Below are 21,427 nucleotides of genomic sequence, written 5' to 3'. Positions count from 1 at the left end.
GAAATGTATGTAAGTTTATTGTGTTTCTTGGGAGAATCTTTGAATGGGTATATCATCTAGATACGTATATAAAATGAGAACAGAATTTTAATAGTTGGCTTAGAAATTAAAATAACAGCAACAAAATGTAACATTGTTTTAAAGATAATGTCTATTGCTAAGATAAGGTATTGTATTGGGATTTAAGAATTTCTGAGTTGCAGGAATAAATTTACCTCTCAGTGAAATAAATTCACTGTCTTGTTAGAGATACAGTGAAATAAGAAATGACTAAAAAAGGATTACATTAATATGTATGTATTTATAATTGTACTCCTGTGAAAAAGCCTGCAAGAATCTAAGGTTAGTGATAACAATTTATGGAGACATACATATCCCCAGAAGAAAACTATGATAACTTGTTAAAAAACAACAGTTTCAACAGTACTATCAAAATATATAATTTAGAAAACTTACCATTTAGGAAATGTGGGTCAATACAATACATTATTTAAAAGCCAAGTTTGTACTGAAATAATAATATAAAAAAATTAACTGTTTTATTAACTACTGTGTGTGTACCTTGGGGCTGATTTCCATTCTGTGGTAACCACACATAGTTATCATCTGTGCTACTGATGTAACTTTGTATTTCTTAATAACTGCTGTAGCCTTTGCTGTCCCTCTCATGTTGATAATCCAACTGGCGCTCATGATGCTGATGAAGTTCACACACAGCCAGGTTTAGTTTGCATCAATTTGACATATTTCATGACTGTATGAGCCATAGCTATATGATTCTATTTGACTTACTGCCTTTGTGAATGCAGTGGAACATGATTGTTTTACTGGAAAGTGAGATGAGCAGTCATTTGCATGTGTTGACAATACTGGTGGAGAGCAAAGCTAGTTAATTAGTAGGCAAGCCTTAAATGGGGATAAGCCAAAAAAGAAGGATGCAAGAAGATTGTCCTGATGATTGTTTCATGTTTTCAGCAGTAGGCCAGGCAAAGTGTGACTCACTGCTGGAATCACCAGCAAGGAAAACTATTCAGCTGGTGAAACCTTCTCTCCCTTTTTTAGCAGTCATTATGGCTAAAGTACAAGAGTGAAAAAAAAAATCAATAAATCCACAGAACGCATTCTAAGAAGTAGTATCAATTGTAAAGTTGAAAAAAGCCCAGGTGAATAAACATTTTATACAAAAATATTTGCAAATTAAATGAAACACAGGTTATGTTTGGTGTCTAAAGGTATGTCTTCCAATGGGTAGATGGATAAGAACTACAATTTGCAGGCACATAGACATTGTGGAATGTAAGCAGTTGGATGAGACCAAGATAGTGGCATAGAAATTGACAAACTGAAAGCTTTGTGGAAGGATGTAATAAGAAACACAAGAAGTTCAAAATGCCTCATGCAAGCACTATTGCATCCTGTTTTGTCTCTAATTTCCTGTGTTGATAATGACAATTAAACAGGTAGTCATGCCTGCACTCTTCAGTTCATAGTGTGCTGCTGCACTGATTGCATCTGAGAGTTATCTCTCATGTTTTGTTTAAAGTGCAAGGTCTTTAGAGAAGGACTGATTATTAGGATAACAGCATGACAAAGAGAAGAATGGCATTGACACTGCATAAAGACAGTGCTCAAATTTAAAGGTATTACCTTTCTAATAATCCTCAGGATGTGCCTTACCAGCACAGAGCACAGCAGCTCTATTGTATCCAGTATCAGACATTTAATTTTAGGAAAGAGGAAATCTGTTGAATAGGGAAGAGAGCAGAGTAAAAAGAATGCTCAGAATCTAGGAAGCAAAAATTCCTGTGAAGAGAGATGGAAGGAATGGGGATTGTTAGAGATGACATATCTGCATTTCATATCTGCTTGATATGAAATATCATAGCAAAAAGGAAGAGAATAATGCCCATTATGCTAAACCAGAGTATATGTAGAGCAAAACCCAGAGGACTTAAATTTCAACCAGGCAGTTTCATGTTAAGCACCTGAAAAATCTTTCACTTGTAAATGTAGCTAAAATGTGGAAGAGCCTAATTGAGAGACTGTGAATTCTCTGTCCTCAGAGATTTCTAGGACAGATTAGACATCATGTGGAAATGACACCTGTCGTTTCTGACTCTTCTTGTGACCTTAGGGAGGGATTTCAAATACTATCCAGCTCTGTTTAAGATAATGCTGGATCTCTGGTTGGTTTCTCTAGGTGTCACTATAACAATCTGTATTTATAACTACAGTAAAAACAGATGTCTGATGGCTACATGGATAACAAAGTGAAAAATCACTTAAAAGGCAGGTTACCACTTTAGTAATGTAATATACTGGTCTAAGTTCAGGGAGGTCTAACTGGAGAAGTTCCAGAAATTATAGAAGATGCCATGGATTCCTCGTAAGTGTACCTATAAAATTAAGCTTTCTCTTTGAATTTTGTCTAGAATAAGGTTGCCCAACAAAAAGAAATTCTCAGGCAAAGACTGCTTGCCTAATCTTACATATACATGCAAATATTTATCAATTTTAAAAGTTCACAAATGAAATCTCAGATCCCTTTTACCTATGTTGTGCAGCATGTGGGGTTTTAATCCTAGTTTTGTATGTGTAGATGAACAAATTCTCCACAGAAATGGCTAAACCTTGAATTCTACCATGCACAAGTCAGGTGAATAAGTAGCTACATAAATAAATTCAGTTATCCTTATAAATGTGTTTCCATAATGCTACAAGGCTAAAAATCTCAGACTTTGTTTTGGCTGCCGTGGGAAATCCTTTAGATTCTGTAAAGGGTATTCATCCAGCCTGCATTTTCTTAGCAGGAATCTTTGAAAAATTCTAGGAGTAGCAAGACAAAAAAGAAACTTGAGTTATCTGGACCAGTATTAGAAGAATTTGTAGGGATACAGGGGCAAAATTCAATCATGTTTACTTCTACTAGCATGCAAGGATTTTTTCAAAAAAGGAGGAATTCCAGTTCCTCTGGATGCATTTTCTTCCATGCTACATACATTTTCCACTTTAATGAGTATTCTCTCATAAATAAGTAGTCCTATCTCCTCTTTAGAGTGACACAAAGAAATGAGCTATTCATGCTTCAGTGTTTTCTAAAAAAAAACATTTTAAAAAACAAATGGAATTTTAAAACACACACATACTTCTTTATGACAGATAGCAAAATTAGAGGCTAAAATTAGCAATTCAGTTTCATGGCTTTGCAAGGACTTGTATACTCCTTTGTAAATTATACTAGTCTTTTTTCTAGGGTTTGTTTTGAACTTTCAATTGTCAAACTTTAAATCAAACTGTAAAGCTGAAATAAAGATAATTTAAAGTAGGCTTTTAAGTGTTGTCATAGTTTTGCAGCTAGCTAGTATGAGCTTTATTATTGGTATACTCCATTATAAGGGAATAACTAGAGTGAATGAACTTTTTACAGCCGGCTCTGTTATCACTCAAGGAAGTGCAATAACATTTTCCTTGTCATCAGTTAATAGGATTGACAAAGATGAAAATTACACTTTCTGATGATCTTCTATATTTAAAATATGGAACATCTCCAACTCTTTTCTAGTCACTACACATTTAAACTGCTATGCTTGGAGGACACTTTCATGGCTTGTTCATGTGATGGATAAAGAAGAAATTATTTCATTTTTTTAAATTCCTAGGAATTATTTTAATGTCATGACACCCACAGCTTTTCACACAACAAAGACAGGACTCCAAGCAAGACGAGAACCGAGTGGCTTTGATTATCTATACAAACAGATCTTAGGGCATGAGTTTTTTTGTGGTGTTTGTCTTTTTTTTTATTTTTTTGTTAACTACCAGCATTTTCACATACAACACAGTAACTGACTGTTTTGAGGAAGCAGGACTTTGAGGAACAGCTCATGTATTAGTTCTGAGTACACATCATGCCTCTAAGGGATGAGAGAGAGCTACAGGACAGGATTGCTGCAGGACTGTGAGGGCTGACCAGCTGTGGAGACAATTTAGATACTGTCAATATTAGAATCTTTCATCTTGGGCTTGGTGCTCACTGAGAGGAGAAGGTTTTAATTTTGTCATGCTCCTTTTTCTACATGATAGCCCCAATCTATTAACTCTGGGAAGAGAAATGCCTTTTTTTCCCCCATGTTATCTAGTGTACAGAAAACCTCATAATGAAAAACCGGTGTCCAGAAAGGAGACAGAGGAGTCCTGCAACTTTATTCGAATAAAGGGAGATCCACTGGTGTCATGGGATACTGCTGGGAACCAGGGAAAAGAGGCCTCAAGGCTACTTTTCCCCTGGTTCCCAGTAGTATACAAGGACACACAGGGGCACACGCCCGTGGGGTTCTCTGTCTCAGTTTCTAAGGGCACAGACTCCATTTATCCTAAACTCTCGGCTGCATGTTGCCCTGTTCCTTCCCCCATCAGTAGAGGTACTAGCAAGGTACAGCCTTCCTGAACTGCCTATCACATATCCCCCCTTGAACCTACTATTTTACCCCAGAGTTCAGAAGTTCAGGCTTGTCTGTCTCAAGCTGTCCGGGCTCTGCAACAAACCTGCTGCTTGAAGTCAGCAGAGACATTGACATCCATTTCAGAGATGTTAACACCCATCCCTTCACCCATAGAATTGTTTGTGAAGACATTAGCACACATCTTCCCTATCACTAGGAATTTGGTTATAGCAAGTATCACAGCTACATGCAGTTTGATTTTAATTGTAAAATAGTGTGAGGCATGGACAAAGACCGAGAATCTTAATTTGTCCTAGCTTAGCCTAACATCTGTGGTTTTATGACTTTCTGTCTTGATAGAAAGTTCACCAACCTTCTGCAACTGGACTGTGGTATGAGGTCTTTTCCACAATATAGGCAGTTGTGCATATATGTGTGTACATATAGAGATGTACAATATGATCAATTTAGCAATGTCTCTAGTGCTTCTGAACTTCATGATGTCGGTGTGCCTCAGATATACTGCATACTTTTTATTTCTTCAGCACATATTCTGCCTACCTTCAACTCTCTACGTAATGTTCTCTGACTTGATCTGAGAAGTGCACTGAGCAGACTGATAAAGACTTTTTAAGGCTCCTCCAGTGATAAGCTATGGATCAGGTGTATTTTTCTTTTGCAGGTACAATGCTCAGAACTGGCATTACATTGGGGAAGCAATTCTCTGAAAGTCAGGGAGGTCAAAGCAGCCACTACCAGAACAGCTCAGCACACCCTACTCTCTTCCACAAGTTACTCTTGGGGAAGAGGGCTGCAGAAACTGAGCCTAGAGGCCATTCAATTTATCCTAACAGGCTGCAAATGGCCCATGAGCCAGAAGCCAAACCATCCTGAATTATGTCTGTAATGCAGGAAGTGTTCTTTGTTTCCACTGAGGAAGGCCTTACTTCAGAGGTGATAGCTGCCTTGTATTTCCCCAATAGTTAGGCCTGTTTCCCTATTTAACTAAAATTAATGAAGTTGCTGCCTGCCACATTAAAATCCATGCATGTATCTGCAAAATTTATTTGCCCGACTCTGTCAAATGAATATTATGTTATATATAGCACTGCATTTTTTCAATTAAATTGAGGGAAGCCCAGGTGTGTTTTTACTTGGCAGGCTATCTTCTTTGCAAGTACAAACTTCAGAATATTGAAACACTGAAAAGATTGTATTATCCACAGGGAAGGGGAAGTGCTAATGTTTCATGGCTCACTTATCTGTGTATTTTAGCAAGGTTTGTTTCATTGAAAATTTAAGTCCTTTTAAAATGTTCTATTTTTGCAGTAATTCATGTAGCATGCCTTTAAGTCAGAACAGCAAGCTCTCAGGCTTAACCTGTTTTAAAACAGTTCTTGCTTTCACATAAACACCAAGAAACAAACAAGAAGGTGGTGTATTTACTATGAGGGTCTAGAAATAAAGTTAAAAGGCTCTACAAGTAAAGTCAGTTTTTTGAAATGTAAAGCATTCAATGTCCTTGATGAAATGGTGAAGTCATATCCACTAAATAAAATCCAGGAATGGCCAAAATAAAAATCTGTCTTCTCTAGGTATAGTACTGTGACTATATATGCCACTATTGAAATTCTTTTTTCTTATTGGATTGAAGTACAGTCATATTTTTGGTCAGAAATAGGGGAAGTGGGGGAAAAAAAAAAAGAGGATGATGTCTGGATGGTAGATTGGAGACCAGTTTTTTTTTGCTTTTTTTTTGGAGGGAGGCAGCTTTTTTGTGTGTGTTTTGTTTTGTTATGTGGGGGGGGTTTGGGGTTCTTTTTAGGGGGGTGGGGTTGGGGTTTTTTGTTTGGGTTGGTTTTTTTTTGTTTTTTTTTTTTGTCATGGACTATATCTATTAGATTGCAATAACCTCATCCTCCCAGTCAGTCAGTTGATTAGCAGGTCGAGTATTTTAGTTTTCTCACTGAATGTTACCCAGCTCAAAGCTTCCAGGTGCGAATAGTTTGGACAGTCAGAGCTTTTATTTTTAATGCAAAAATTATAAAAAAAAAAAAAAAAAAGAAAAAAAAAGAAAAGAGATTACCCGGAGCTCCAAAAGCACAGGGTAGTTTTCAAGCAAAGGGTTAAAACTACTTTTCACAACTCGCAAAATTTCAGATGCAGACGGTGTATTTTTGTGGGAGGGGGTTAGGGAAAGGGAATCCTCCATACCAATTGGCTGCTCTCTATCAGCTGCAGCTGAGCTCAGGCTGCTGCTGAAGTGCAGTATTGATCTGAAGGGTAAATGTGTAGGGAGCCTCAGAGAGCGATTCAGTCGTATTCTGAGAAGGGAACCAGCCTCTTCCAGTAAGAAAGTGGCTTCTACCTGCCTTTGCTGCCGCGACATCCTCAGTGAGAGAAGGGGAGCCCGGGGAAGGGCAGCTCGCCGCTCCAGCGCTGTGCGAGCGGGGTGCCGCCGCTGTGGTCGCTGCCGCTGCTCTGCCGGGTGCTGCCGCAGCCCCATGCAGCAGGTAAGGCGGCTTTTCCCGGGAAGGGGGAGGCGGAGAGGCCGGGGTGGCACGGCGGTGACCGGGGCTGCGGTGCGGAGCCCCGGACCGGGGCACGGAGGGGCGCTGCCCGCTCCCGGCGGCGGGGACAGGACGGGAATCCGGGTCCGGCGGGCTCCGCTCCTGCTCATCCCGCTCTGAGCCGCAAAACTTCCTTAAGTTCCGAACAAAGTGCGCGAGCCCGCAGTGCCCAGAGGGAGCGGGAGCAGCGGAGGGGAGGCAGGAGCGGCGCCTTCCCCTTCCCCTTCCCCTTCCCCTTCCCTTCCCTTCCCTTCCCTCCCGCTCCGCAGGCGGGCAGCCGCCGCCGGGTCGGGCAGCGCCGGGGACGCAGGTGCCTGGTGGCACCGAGGTGCGGGTGCCGCCGCTCCGGCTGGGCTGGGTGGCTGCTGGCACCAGGGCTGACACAGGGAGAATACAGCGTGCCGAACCGGGCACTCAGCTAACAGGGAAAACAGCTGAGAGGTGGTGCGAAACTCGTGGGACTGGAAATGTATTTGTCATTTTTATGTCCTTTTTTTTTTTTTTTTTTTTTTTTTTCCCTTATTTTTAATTTATTTTCTTTATTTTAAGCTCTCAGTACTTTGTGTGTGTGTGTGAATACGGGGGTGCGGGTGGATTTCTGCAGCATTGGTGTTTAAAGTAATAAGGTTCAATTAAAGGCAGGAAGGTAAGGAATGTGAATTCGACTTGAAACAACTTTGAAAACACCTGAGCAGCCTTCTCCCTTAAAACAAACAAACAATAAAAAAGGCACTGCAGAACAAATTTCATGGTGACAAACAAAATTTAGCCCTGACACAAGATTTTCAAATGTGAGCCATGATTTATCATTATAATGTTTCAAACCGATCTTCTACTAATTAGCCATGTGATGAACAGTATGGCACGCACAATCTTTATACAAACGCTTTAATAGTGGGTTTTGCTCTGAATTACAAATCATGCTGCATGTGTGCCTATGACAGCAATGTGTGAATGTACTTGCTTACCTCGAGTATTTCATGTAATTTTTGATGTGAATTGCTTTGTGATTTTGGTATTTCAATTCTTAATATTTAGTCTAGAGTAAGGAGGATACATGTGTCTTGCCTTCTAAATACCCATTTCAAAGCGTGCTATGGTGTGGTACTGGTGATGGACTTTGCAAATTTCTGTGTTTATTGAGTCATGGTTAACTGGGTTTTTTTCTGTGTCTGCAAATATTTGTACAGAGCTAAATAGGATGCTGGATAGCATCAATGAACGGTTGAGGTTTCTGGTATTTCTTTCTCTATATTCAAATATAAATAGCAAAAAACGAACAATTCAAGAATACTAAGTAGGTCTTATTATAATGCATCTTTTTCTGTGTATGTGATTGCATTTCAGATTCAAAGTAAATCAGTTTAATATATTTCCATGAAACCATGCTTTTATGAAATTAACAAATGTGTCAGGACATTTTTATTTCAGTTTTCTGAACATGTTAAACCTTTCACTGATCACAGTGTGTTTTCAAGAGGTTCCAACGATTCTTACAAAATATTTTCCCAGATCTGAAAGCTGATGGTTACATTGCAGAAGTCATGAGCAGTTAACTGATAAACTGATTTGAGTGCTCCAGAAAATATCAGCATGCAGACCAAAGTCTTCCAACATACTAATCAAACTAGTTACCTGATGTAGCTCTTCTTAGAGATTGAGGCCCCTGTGGAAGATGGTAGGGGGAACAAATTCTCCTTTGGGGAAGCAATAAACAGAGTACTTTGTTTTGAAAAGAGTGTTTTGCAAGCAAATTTATTTTGTCTGTCTTGCATCTATCCCATAGATGACATTCATCCTCAAGTTTGCTTTATTTCTATTAATTTATGCCCCTCCTGACCCCTTACCTCCCAGCTGTTGCGAATGTCAGGTCTGTGGTAATTTTTATCCACTGTGCTGGAGGGATCTCCCACAATTTGCATTCATAATAGGTAGACTGAATTCCCTCAAAGTGTTTGATACTGTGTAATTTTTTTCTTCCAAATATATTAGAAGAAATAACGTTTCAGTTGCAATGACATGCAGTAGAGAATAGATAACAGAATAACAAATATAAGGGCTGCAGTTGTCTCCCTATATGCAGTTTCTCATTTCATACCCATCAGTTGGAGTTTTGTTCTTTTGAAGAAAAACGTGACTTGTAATCAGTATTCAGAAGGAAAACAAATGTTTATTTTATTTTCTTCAACCTTAAATAACCCATTAGTTCAATAGTAGTGTTTGAAATGATTACAGAATTTTATAGGTTAGCAAATTCCTAAATTATTTTCCTTAGACTGATAGTTTTTTCAGTATCCAAATTATTTTAAATATATTTGTAGAAGAGAATATTTTAGAAATCATTGATACCTGTGTAATAGGAAAATATCATGATGTTTTTGTCTTTCTCTGGTTGCTACTACCACAGTATCTTAAATGTTTGGGTATAAACCTTTCATAAAAGGTTACAAAGTTGTGCTTAAGTATTTAAGCAGTTATCACAGAATTAGAGCAAACTTACATGTAACTGTGCAAGCATCATTATCAGATTTTTCCAATATTCTTATGATCACCCACAGCTCAGGTAAATTGTCTTTAATATGTTCAGAGGATCTGCTAGTCCCATGTTAACTTTCCTAAACTATTCTGGTGTGGACATGGAATGTGAAGTCTTAGAGTAAAACCGAGCAGATAAAGTCAGGGTGGAACATTGTGCTGCCCTCAAGTAATGAGGCACAGGGGCTTGGGGTGGGCACAGAGCCTGGTGCTGGCAGCACAAGACAGCCACTGAAACACATTAAAACACCTTCTCATTGGAAGGGAGCAGGGCTGTCCTTACCCTGTGCCCTGCTGTAAAACTGGTAAAACTCTCGTCATGTCCTGTGCAATGACCGAGTCTTAACTTATAACAACAAAGATTATTTGGAGTACAGTTTTCTCATTAGGCATAACATCATAAAGACCAACTTTCTTGAGAAAGCCATCTAAAGGGAATTTCTGCACTTATATTTCTTCACAACAGTGTCTGCCCAGAGGGATCTCATACCTTTTGCTCTGGAATGTGTTGCTTTTACATATCCTTATGCTTTTAAAGATTATGAGAAAGTACATGCGTTCATTACACATTATTTTCTAGCTGCAATAAAATTGTCTGAGACAACAAAGAAAAATAATGTATTTCAAGTTTGGATATATTTGTTTTAAAAGTTCTATTTTTGTCATCTACTTCTGATTCTAACAACATATACCACTTTTAATAAAAAATAGTCATAGTTTACTAAAACCTTTGCCTCTCTTGCTTATACTTCATTAACAGACAACATTATTTATTATTATTAATACATTATTATTTAATAGAGTATCATACTGAGTACTGTGTGAAATAATTTTGTGATGACAGCTGGCATTTTGATTAAGTTGCAGCAGTTGTCCCATTCACAGTCACAAGGCTTTGAACAATCATTGCATATATGTATTGCTGTTGAGAATCTCTCCTTCTTTTAAGAATACCGAACTGTTTTCAGAATATTTTTCTTAATATTGACAAACAGTGATATGTGTGTGTGTACTTACTGAGCTATATGCATGTCCAGAAAAGGGCAATGAAGCTGCTGAAGGGTCGGCAGCACAAGTTTTATGAGGAGCATCTGAGGGAGCAGAGGTTGTTCAACCTGGAGAAAAGGAGGTTTATCACTCTCCACATCTGCCTGAAAGGAGGTTGTGGCCAGGTGGGGTTGGTCTCTTCCCCCAGTCAACAAGTGACAGAACAAAGGAAGCAGCCTCTAGCTGCACCAGGGGAGATTCAGATTGGGTACTAGGGAAAGTTTCTTCACTGCAAGCATGGTCAGACTTTGGGATGGGCTGCCTAAGGAAGTGGTGGAATGGTCATCCCTGGATGAGTTCAAAAGGCATGTGGATGTGTCACATTCCAACATGGTTTGGTAGTGAGCTTGGCAGAACTATGTTAGTGGTTAGACTCAATGATTTTAGACATCTCTGTCAACTTTAACAATTTCATCATAAACTATAAGTACAAAGTCAAATGTAAGCAAATTGATGACAGTTCTACTGGAGTTATTCAACATTTTTTTAAAAGCTGGAAAAGAAACATAGTTCAATTTTAGTGTGAATTGTTTTAAACAGTAAGATATACTGATTTCTTTTCCAGTGTGTTGCTGAGAGGAACAACCATATTTTAATCTTATTTCCACATTGTCAATAATTTCTGACAGCTTATGTATTTGAAACTGTGTATTAAAGACTCCTAATAAAAAAGCACAGGAGAGAAACACAGAACAAAAAAAGAACAAAACTGAAAAATTATGAAAAATATCATGTGGTCTTTGCTTTTTCTTAGATACTTGATGATTCAGTAAAGGAACTGGAATATAATGTCTATTATAAGAGATGGCACCTCTTTTCAGCTCTGATTTCACTTTTCTAAAAGTCCTTGATGTGGAGGGAGGTCTATGGTCTGCTGTGGTACATTGGTTTCTCTCAGTGTTCACTCCTACTGGCCTTTAGGAGCTGTGTGATACTTACAAGTCGTTATGTCATAGTTGGGGTATGTTTCCACATGTGTTATTTTGTATTGTGGTACTATCAGATTTCACAGAGTAAAGGCGACAGTGTGCTTACTTCTGAAAGGAAAAATTAGGGCAAAAGGGTACTGATTCTGTCATCCCTCATTAATACAATTTGCTGCTCAGAGACCTAAATTTCAGAAAGATGGTTAAGTCTGTCTCTCTTTTTAGGATGCCACTTAAGAGTCTGCCTAATATTAAGAGAGAATTCCCTTATATGACAGTATGGTTCTAAGAAGGTGTCTGGTAAATAAAGTATTCTTCCCTGAGACGTAGTACAAGATATTAATGACCTCTCATCACTGAAAAACTTACATTGCTATTGAATAAAACAGGGTTAAGACATATTATTTTGGCCTCTTTGGTTTAAAAGATCCTCTTTCCTAATTTCATTGTTCTTTATTGGTTTACCTGGCTGATTTGTTTTCTTCTATTCAGTGAAACTAATTGTGATGTATTCTGAAATTGCTACTTTGCTAAACTCCAGAAAGGGATTGCATTTCCCTGCCAGATCAAGTGAACTTGCCATAGCTTGTTATAACTACCTCCTTTTTGAAATCTTGTAACAAATACTTTGCTTCTTTTTCTTAGCTGTGTATTTGTTCTTGGCTTTGTCTTGCTGCATGCATTCTTAATATCTGCTATAAAATTTAGTTATAAACTGAATTTTGAGATGTCCTGACCACTGCTTCAATGTACACACTCCTGTTGCACTTACTGTCTTTTAATTCCCACTGTCAGTTACCAAATGACAGATTTCTTTTTTTTTTCCCAAACATCTGTCCTCTAGTAGCAGAGTCAGAGGTGGTAGACTGTGCAAAGCCTTCACTCCCAGAAGCAGTCTCTTTTTTCAGTTCTGTTCTGTACATTATGTCTTTCTTATAAACCACTGAAAACTCTGACAACAGCATGAAAAACAGTGTGACTTTTAAGGAATTAGAGATGAACCTTGAAAATTACTTCAGCCACAGGAAAACACTTCAAATAACAAAATGAGTCTCATGGATAATGTGTTAATGATCAACTTTGCTGTCATTGATGGAAATAGCCCTGGTTCTGGTCTTTGTCAGAGAAATAAAGCTGCATGATTCACTGAAGAGACAGCTCAATGAACAAGCATGACAGTCTTCATTCATCAAAATCTTTCATGTTGTATTCCAATAGTAATTATTTATTCCTGTAGAAATTTGCTTTGAAGCTAGATTTTTGGCTAGGTTGATTCTCTAGCCTCTGTATGAGCACAGAGCAGGAATTAATCTGGCTTAACCTTGGCTGGAGACTCCCTCTTGTCTGTTCTGTGACTGGCAAACAGCAAGCCTTTGGCCATCTATGTGGTGCCCTGCTTATTACATTCATGCTGGTAGGGCTTCTTTTGGGAGCTGCTGTTAATATGGCTTAGGGAAGCCCTGAAAGTGAAACCAGTGCTCTTTAATATCTCTATCTGTGACATAAGCAGTGGAATCAAGTGCACCATTAGCGAGTTGGCAGGTGGCCCCCAGCTGAGTGACCCCGAAGGACAGGATGCCATCCAGGCAATCTCAAGAAGTGAGCCCATTAAAACCTCATGTGGTTCAACAAGTCCAAGTGCATGGTGCTGCTCCAGGGTCAAGGCAATCCCAAACATGAGCACAGATTGAGAGGAGAACTCATTGAAAGCAGCCCTGTGAGAAGGACTCGGGCTATTGGTAAGTGAAAATCTCACCAGGTGTGTGCTTGCAGCCCAGAAGGCCAAATACTTCATGGGCTGCATCAGAAGGGGTGGTTGTCCCTCTCTGTTCTTGTGAGACCCCTTTTGAGTACTGTGTGCAGCTCTGGAGTCCTAGCACAGAAAACATGTAGACCTGTTGGAGTGGGTCCAGAGGAGGGCCACCAAGATGATCAGAGAGCTGGAGCATCTCTCCTATGCAGACAGGCTGAGAGTTGGGGTTGCTCAGCCTGGAGAAGACTCAATGTAGACCTTTAGTGGCTTTTCTGTACTTCAAGGGGGCTTATACAAAGAGGGACAGTGGGTGTTATTATGGGCAGATATTGATAGGGAAAGGAGGAATGTTTTTAAACTAAAAGAAGATTTCAATTACAAGAAATTTTTTATCTTTAAGAATAGTGAGGCACTGGCACAGATTGTCCGGAGATATTGTGGGTGCCCCATCCTTAAAGGTGCTCAAGGTCAGGTTGGATGGGACTTTGAGCAATCTTATCAGGGGCACATCCCTGCCCATTGCAGGGGTTTTGGATCTAGATAATCTTTAAGGTCCCTTCCAATCTTAACCACTCTATATTTCTGTAAAATACTGGTGTTCATTCTCTCTTTCTTTTGATAGCATAGTATCTCAGTGATAGGAGCAGAGACTAATTCTAGCTATAAGCAAATACCAGTATAAAAGAAAGGAGAAAAAAAATACAGCAAAATGTTGCTAATGTTGGATTCCAAAAGCTCATCTATATAAGTCAGGAGACAAGAATGAACTTTTCAGGACAATGCAAATATTATTTCTACAGTGTGCAACTCAAAAGAAATGAATTAGGTGTCAGTGTCACTTATTTGGCTATGACAGAGAGAGAGATGATCAAAGAATAGGTTGCAGCTTTTTTTGTCCTGTATTCATAATGCTTGTCGTAAGCAGTTGTGTTGATTTGTATGCATTCTTCTCTAATTTATTAGTTGCCCTTTTACACTGAAAGAATGCATTTTTATTCAATTACTAGATCAAATAGAAATCAAGAACTCATCAGTGGCCCACATACAATCCAAACAGTTTAAAGGTAAAAATCTTCTACCTATAAAAGTTGATATGATGTTTATATTTTAGAGACTATCATAGGTATCATCAGGGAGATTCCAGAAATAAAAGAGCAAGTCAGCCTTCAAAGTTAGAGGAGGGTTTGATACAGCAGCTTACACAATCATCTAACAATCTGGAAAGGTTTTGTGTGGCTCATGGGGACTTCAGTATTAAGCACAGGAAAGGTGTTTCACTGGCAGGTTTTCCCCACAGCTGTAGTGTGAACTGAATTGCTTAAACATGAGTATGACTGTCCTTCTTGAAGCTGCAACCAAAGGGAAAAAAATGCATACCTTATATTTGACTCCTGTCAGAAAAAGCAGTGTGCCCCAGTGAATTTCAGTCCATCAGGGGAAAGTGTCAGAGGGTCTTGAGGAAGTATGCAGGTAATGAGTATATAATTTGAGACTATTAAAAGAAAAATATGTCCCAACAAAGAATTTAGCAAAATGACAGTAAACAACAGTGTACAGCAATAGATAGTAATTTATTCTGGTAAACCTTTAGAAATGTAACTGAAATTTTTCTATGTGGATTCCCTAGAATTCACAAAAAATGCTACAACACACAGTCCCTTAAAACACCTTACATATTCTCAGAACAGCTGTTTAACAGAGTCATATAGTAAATGGTCACAGATATTTTTGAATTTTTCAGGGTAAAAGTGAACAAAGTGGAAGCTAATAATCTGTCCTTCCTAGAAGGAAATAGAAGTGTTTTCAAGGGATTACCAGTTTCTCACTATTTATCAAGTTCTTTGGCATATGCTTCTCCCAACCTATCTATGCAGTTATTGGAGATGATCTCTTCTTCCCAACTGTGAAGCCCATTCCCACCTTTTTCAGGCAAAAATGGTTTAATAGTGTGTAGTAATTTGATTAAAAGACTCATTTATTTCCTTCTCTTATTTCAAAGAATTGCTATAAGATTATAATTTTTTTTTTTTGCAAAGAGATATATAATTTGTGATTTAAACTTGATTTCAGTAGTATTTAGGGGGAAAATAATTCCATCTTAATTTATGATTCAGTACTCTCAGAGGATGTCCATATTTCCTTGTTGCATCCATAACTGAAGAAAAGGAGGGTCGTAGGAGATTTGTCTTAACTGGGTTTGAAGCTCAGTCCTGTTATCAAAACTGAACAGTGAAGAACTGGTATTAACACCTGGACTTATGTCTATGCAAAATCCAGAGTTTCTAAAGTAGCAATTAATTGGCTTAATTCTGAATTCTGAAGCTCTTTTCTGAAGGACAATGTTAATTTGTCGTGTAGTGCTTATTCAGAACAACTGCAGTTCCAAAGTCTTTACTCCTTGTACTATGAAAGTGTGTGAGGAACAAAAAAAAAAACAAAACCCAAAACAAACAAAAAATGCCCCAAAATTATTGATTATGTTCTTTCTTCTTTAAGACAAAACTAAAATTGAGACACATAAAAATACCTATATTTGTGCAAATAACTGTTTTAATAGAGCACTTTAAAATTATTCAAGTCTAAATGTTAGGTTTTATCTTCATTGCTAGCTATCCTTTGAAAACACACTTAGAATCTTGGTTGTACTTGGGCTGTATGCTCTAATAGAATATAAGACCTTGGAGCATTAACAAATCTCTCAGCTTTTAAATAGACTGTGACCTATTCATTTACAGGGCTACTTCAATAAAGCAATAGCTCACTTAGGTTAATGATGGATCATGGTGTGATTCGATTTGCAGAGTGCAGACTTGCCCATTATCCCCTAATGTTTGTATGGGTCATGTTATCACATCCAAATAATGATTCATGCCACCCTTTGTTCCTGAAGATATCACAGTGATTACAGGAAAGCTCAGTGTGCTAGTACACAAAGCCTTGAGGGTTCTGCTGGATGCTGTTGAATTATTATTTTTGGCTAGAGCCTGATAAGGCAGGGAAGTCTCAGGCTTCTCTGTGACACCTTCCTCTTGTGATTCAATTGGCCATCTGGCTGAGCAGACGGGCTGGACATTTGCAGAAATCAGATCTGTCTCTCCCTGTCTTTTGCTTCTTTCTTTTTTCTTCATTTTGGTGAGGAAAGTTAGCTGGCCCCGACCTGCTGTGACAGATTATTTACAAGTCAAGTGCCTTGTGACTTTCTCCCCTCTACCCTCTCACAGTTTGAGCTTCTAACATGAAGATGGAGCAATTGCCAACAGGAAGAAAACATCAGTACTATATCCTCCTGTGGTTACCCACAGGAGAGACTCAGGCTGATAGCCACACTGAGAAGTGAAAAAAAGGATATGTTTTCTAGTTGTGAATACACTGCGAGTAGCAACAAAATTTCTTCTCCCAGTGTTGCCACGTTGTCATTTACACTGAAGAATTGTTGTCACTTAGGCGTAGCAATTCAAAACAGTCTAAAGTGATGGGATGAGAAGATATTTTGGCTGTGATTGTAAATGTTTGTATAATACTCTAAATGTTTATTTTTGCTTCTCATTTTTGGGGACAATCTGGGTTTTGTCACCCTACCACTGTGTTTATGCTGAATGACCATCAAGCTGCTCACTGGTTCAGCTGCTGACAAACACTAAATCTTGATAAATGCTTCCAATAAAACTGTCATAAACCTCACTAGCTCTGAACTCTCCTAGAAATAAACCACTCCTAGTTAATATATAGACAGCTAAAACATGAATGGGTAAAGGGATAGTTTCCTTATTTTTTAATGCAAAGATATAAGACTTATGGAAATTTAAAAGATTAATTTTTTTTTTTTTTCCTACCAATTGCACGTGCAACCTAGATGCAGAAGAAATTGCCATAAGAAATAGTGGTGTTCTTCAAATTAATTTTCTTTTAGCTGAATTTAAAGATTCTCTAGCACTTTCTGTCACTAAGGAGATATAATAATTTCACTCAGCTAAAAGTTATTTTTCTAAGGAAAGCCACTGATAGTGAGAAAAATCTAACTTGAAAGTACCTGTTAACATTGTTTCTCCCAGTTTCTCTGCTCCTGCAGTTTGGCAAACAGCCACATTCAACAGCATCAAGTAGTGACAAAATGTTTAAAAATAAACTTTTTTTTAACCCATTAGACTTTTTCTCATCCACCCATAAAAACATTTCCTAAAGAGTTTGGATACTACAGAGGGAGTTTGTTGTTCAAATCAGGCATTAGAAATAGAATTTGGATTGAAATAATATTGTTGTGTTGACCTGTTTGGCATGGAATATGGTAAAAGGATGGGCACTTAAAATATTTAATATATTTGGCTCTCATTATATAACATTTTTAGTTTGCCTTAGAAGTATTATACAAGGACCTCCCCAGAAATAGTGCCAAGGATCTCAAAACTGTAAGCAGATTTCAAACCTAAATTAGGTTTCCCAGCTGCTTAGTGGTATATACTCACATTCAAATTGTGAAAAATGGCTTTTGAAATGTGTACTACATTAGAACTCGGAAAAGTTTTATGTATTTTAATTTGCTGAGTGTTGCAGCAAATTTAGGACTTGAAAGTCTCTTGTGATAGCTGCCTGAAGCATTTATAGAGAGAGATTTTCTTCCTTTTCCCTCCCCTTGCATCCACAGTATAATGATTTTTGAGGATCAATATTGTGTTCCTGCATTTGGAAGCTTAAGCTCATGCAATTTTATTTCTGTACAAAGTTTTCCTACTTAAGCATTTGAGGCTTATTGAAATTTGAAAGGATATTCAAAAATATCACTGTTTCCAAAGACCAAAATCCAAAGTCATTCTCTCTCCTTCAGAGATCCCATTACCAGTGATAAATTTATTGAAAAAAAACCAAAAACTGGTGTTTTAATCATATCTAAGAAACATAAACTTAGTTTATAATCTGAATACAATGACCCATCCTTCAAGCTCAATGGACTGAAAACAGGAACATGTGGGCTTTTTGCAAGCAAAGCAAAGATTTTCATTCAAACCATAACCATAGTTGTAACTATTATCTACTAATTTTACAGCAGAGTGATTTTTTGCAAGGAAACATAAAGACACTTCAAGATTTCAAAGTTTGCATTAATGCTGATAATTGTAGATTAAGCTGGCTGCCACGTAGAATGCAAAAGCATAGGATTTTTCCAATTTTTTTATTTTTATCTTTATCTTCAATATGTAAATACAATGTGGCTGTATCACAGTATCCTTATTTTCTTTATATTGAAAGCAGCACAATGGAAACATGTCCTGAAACCAACTCCTGGTTCTGTTGCTATGTTTCGTAAAGACCAGTGGATTCCATCCCTGGAAAGAAGGAATTTTAAATGTCACCACTATAAAATATCTTAATGGGAATTTGTAACTTGTTTATTTTCTGTGTGACAATATGTACATACTTACACCATTATTATTATTTTTTTTTGTCTTAGAGATTGTAGAATTGGAGTTCTTATTTTCATGTCTTGATATTTTAAATGGGAATCAAAGATCCTTAGAGAATTTAGGGCCATAATGTCTTTCTGTTGCACCCTAGCTCTCAAGTAGGAGCTAAGCACTCAGATTTTTTTGAGGGTTTAAGTTAAAACATTATATAGAAACCAACCACCAATAAGAAGCAATGCAAAGCAAGAAATGATGCTTTTTGTGTCAAGTGCAAAGTGGAAAGCTTTGCTTTGGTATCTGTCAAATATCTCTTGCCTGTGTCTTACCTAAATACCCACAGACATGTAGACTTACCCCTGCCATTGGAAGCTCATTAAATCTACTCTGAGACAGAACACCTGACAGGAAAAGAATCTTCCTCTCACAGCTTCTCCTAGAATTTTCTTTGTCACAAACTTCTCCTTCTATGAGGAAAAGACTTTTAAAACTTTTATGGACTTAATTTATAATTATAAAATTAGGCTTTCTCATCCAAGTAATTTAAAATCCCATAGGAAATCTTGTTTCTGCCTCAGATATAATTTAACAGTTCCAACAAAAACTTGTTGTCATGGTTTAAAAGGAATGAATAAGAGAGAAATAAATGATCTTACTTCAGTAACAATACTGCTTTTCTGATGTATCATTCTGATGTATCATTCTGTTGTATCATTTCAATTAAATTTACTCATTTATTTATTCAGCATCTGAGGCTAGTCAACCTCACATTACCTCATTGCATTGCCTACCTGCTGTATGTAATGTAAATTAATTTTTGTGGTTCAGCTAGGCATCTAGTCCACGTGCCTAGTGCTTCCATATTGTGTGACAATTTTTTATTTTGAAATTTTTTTTCCCCTGTTAAAGTCACACAGTTGCAACAATAGATGTTGACATAATGAGATTCTTATTAAAAAAAAAAAAAAAAAGGAATATTAAAGCAGTGGAATCATAAAATCATGGTGGTCTGAATGTTACCTAGTACTAAGTAAATGTACAGATGTGATGGTTCAGCTTTCATATGTTGGAAAACAAAAAGAGAATTAATTTGTGAATTCTTGGGAATGAGTCAGTTTATTCAGCTTGGGATGAGCTGTAGCAGCCCTGGTCAAAACCTTCCTGAGGGAAATATTTTTTCTATTGAGAATTTGATTTGTAGCTAAAGAAATAATTTTGCAAACAGAATTTGCTTCCTGAGAAAAAAAATAAAGGAACTAAATAATTGAAATAAAATATTCTGCGGACAAATACATAAAAGCTGAAAGCATTTAATCCAAAAACATTGCGTGTTGTAGTTGTTCCTTCATGCTCCTTACTGAAAAGCAGAAGTGTTATTTCCACATAAAGCTTCACTGCCTTGTCAGTCTTATTCACTAAGCAGAGTGTTGATCTGTGGACAGCATGGAGAATACAGAGAGTAGGAGCAGTCCCATTAAAAAAAATAGTAAGACTAAATATGAACTATCTCTGTCATATAAGATCAAAAAATATTCCAACTGGGTAATTTTTCTCAAATTATGTTTTGTGTTGTGGCCCCTCTTTTTTCTAAAAAGCAAATCCCTTATTTTGAACATTCCTTAACTCTCTTATTTAATGCTATCTTAAGATTAAGCCCTCAAAGTATATTTTATCTGTTGCTTGTGAACTTTATAATGTGGGAAGTTGTCTTTATCCATCTTCTTTATAGAGGTTTTCACCTCTAGTTTATTCAGCACTCAGTTTATTCTATTGCTTCTTCACTGCAGATCAAGACTTGGAGAAGTACAAGTGATATCACAGACTAAATTGTAGAAATTTTAGAGCTTGGAAGAACTATTAGGCTCTAGTTGTTGTCTGACAACTTAAATAATTATTTTAGCATCAAGGCCTGATCCTCTTCTATACTTAGTGAAAAGACTGCACTATGTTTCGTCATTCTTGTAACACCTAAGGCAGATTATTTTTTATCTTTCTTTGAGGATATTTATCAGATAAATAGCTTAATGTTGGTACCTTATGATTTCTTGACAGCTGGCCATAAAACCTGATAAATGCTCCTGCCAACAAAACAACACGTGGGTTCCAAAAAAAGTTTGTGATTTTTAATAAGGTAGATTATTTGATTGATGTGCAGTATGCATTCTAATTACAAAGAAAATGAGGAAGAGGAAATTTGTCACTTCCCCATTCATTATTCCTTAATTAGACTACAACTAATCAGGATTTATGATTGGCTGAAATAACCCCAGATTTAATTTACTACACTGCCATTACAGACTGATAAAAAGAAATAATGAATTATATCTTGCTGCCAAGACAGCACAAAAGAACAAGGAAATAGGATGAACCTTGAAATATTGTAAACATGACTGTCTACAATCTCTCAGATTAGTAATTTATTGCAGCAAATGAAATGCTTCTCTTGTGAAATGGCAGAGTGCATTTTTCTTCAATATGCAATATTTATATTATTCTGAGTACCAGAGTGGATCAGTACTGCATGTGAGACCAATGCATTTATTTTGGTTTTGGCTTGTGTAAAAGCATTTTGCATGCTTTACATAACATCAAAATATGTCAGAAGGGCCAAATGAGTGGTGGTGATAACACATCTCTGACATTTTTGCAATTTCATTGTGGAGCTGAAATGTAGAATGAAAACTTTCATTTAGATGTGGTTATTTTCCCTAAGTCAGCTTTGTTCTACCAGTCTGGGCTTGATGTGGTATCTGTTATG

At 37.4% G+C, this 21,427-nt stretch overlaps 1 protein-coding gene across 1 annotated transcript in view; it reads left to right on the top strand.

Annotated features, from left to right (window-relative positions):
• The first annotated feature begins 6,679 nt into the window (after positions 1-6,679).
• The window catches only part of CDH12 (cadherin 12), a 519,546-nt gene continuing 504,798 nt past the window's right edge, over positions 6,680-21,427 (top strand). The window contains exon 1 of the mRNA XM_056485304.1: positions 6,680-6,955. The gene's annotated coding sequence lies outside the window, so the exon portion shown is untranslated. The remainder of the gene's footprint in view (positions 6,956-21,427) is intronic.

Source organism: Oenanthe melanoleuca, chromosome 2, assembly GCF_029582105.1.
Source record: "Oenanthe melanoleuca isolate GR-GAL-2019-014 chromosome 2, OMel1.0, whole genome shotgun sequence".
NCBI lineage: Eukaryota > Metazoa > Chordata > Aves > Passeriformes > Muscicapidae > Oenanthe > Oenanthe melanoleuca.
This window is presented reverse-complemented; position numbering and strand designations above follow the sequence as displayed.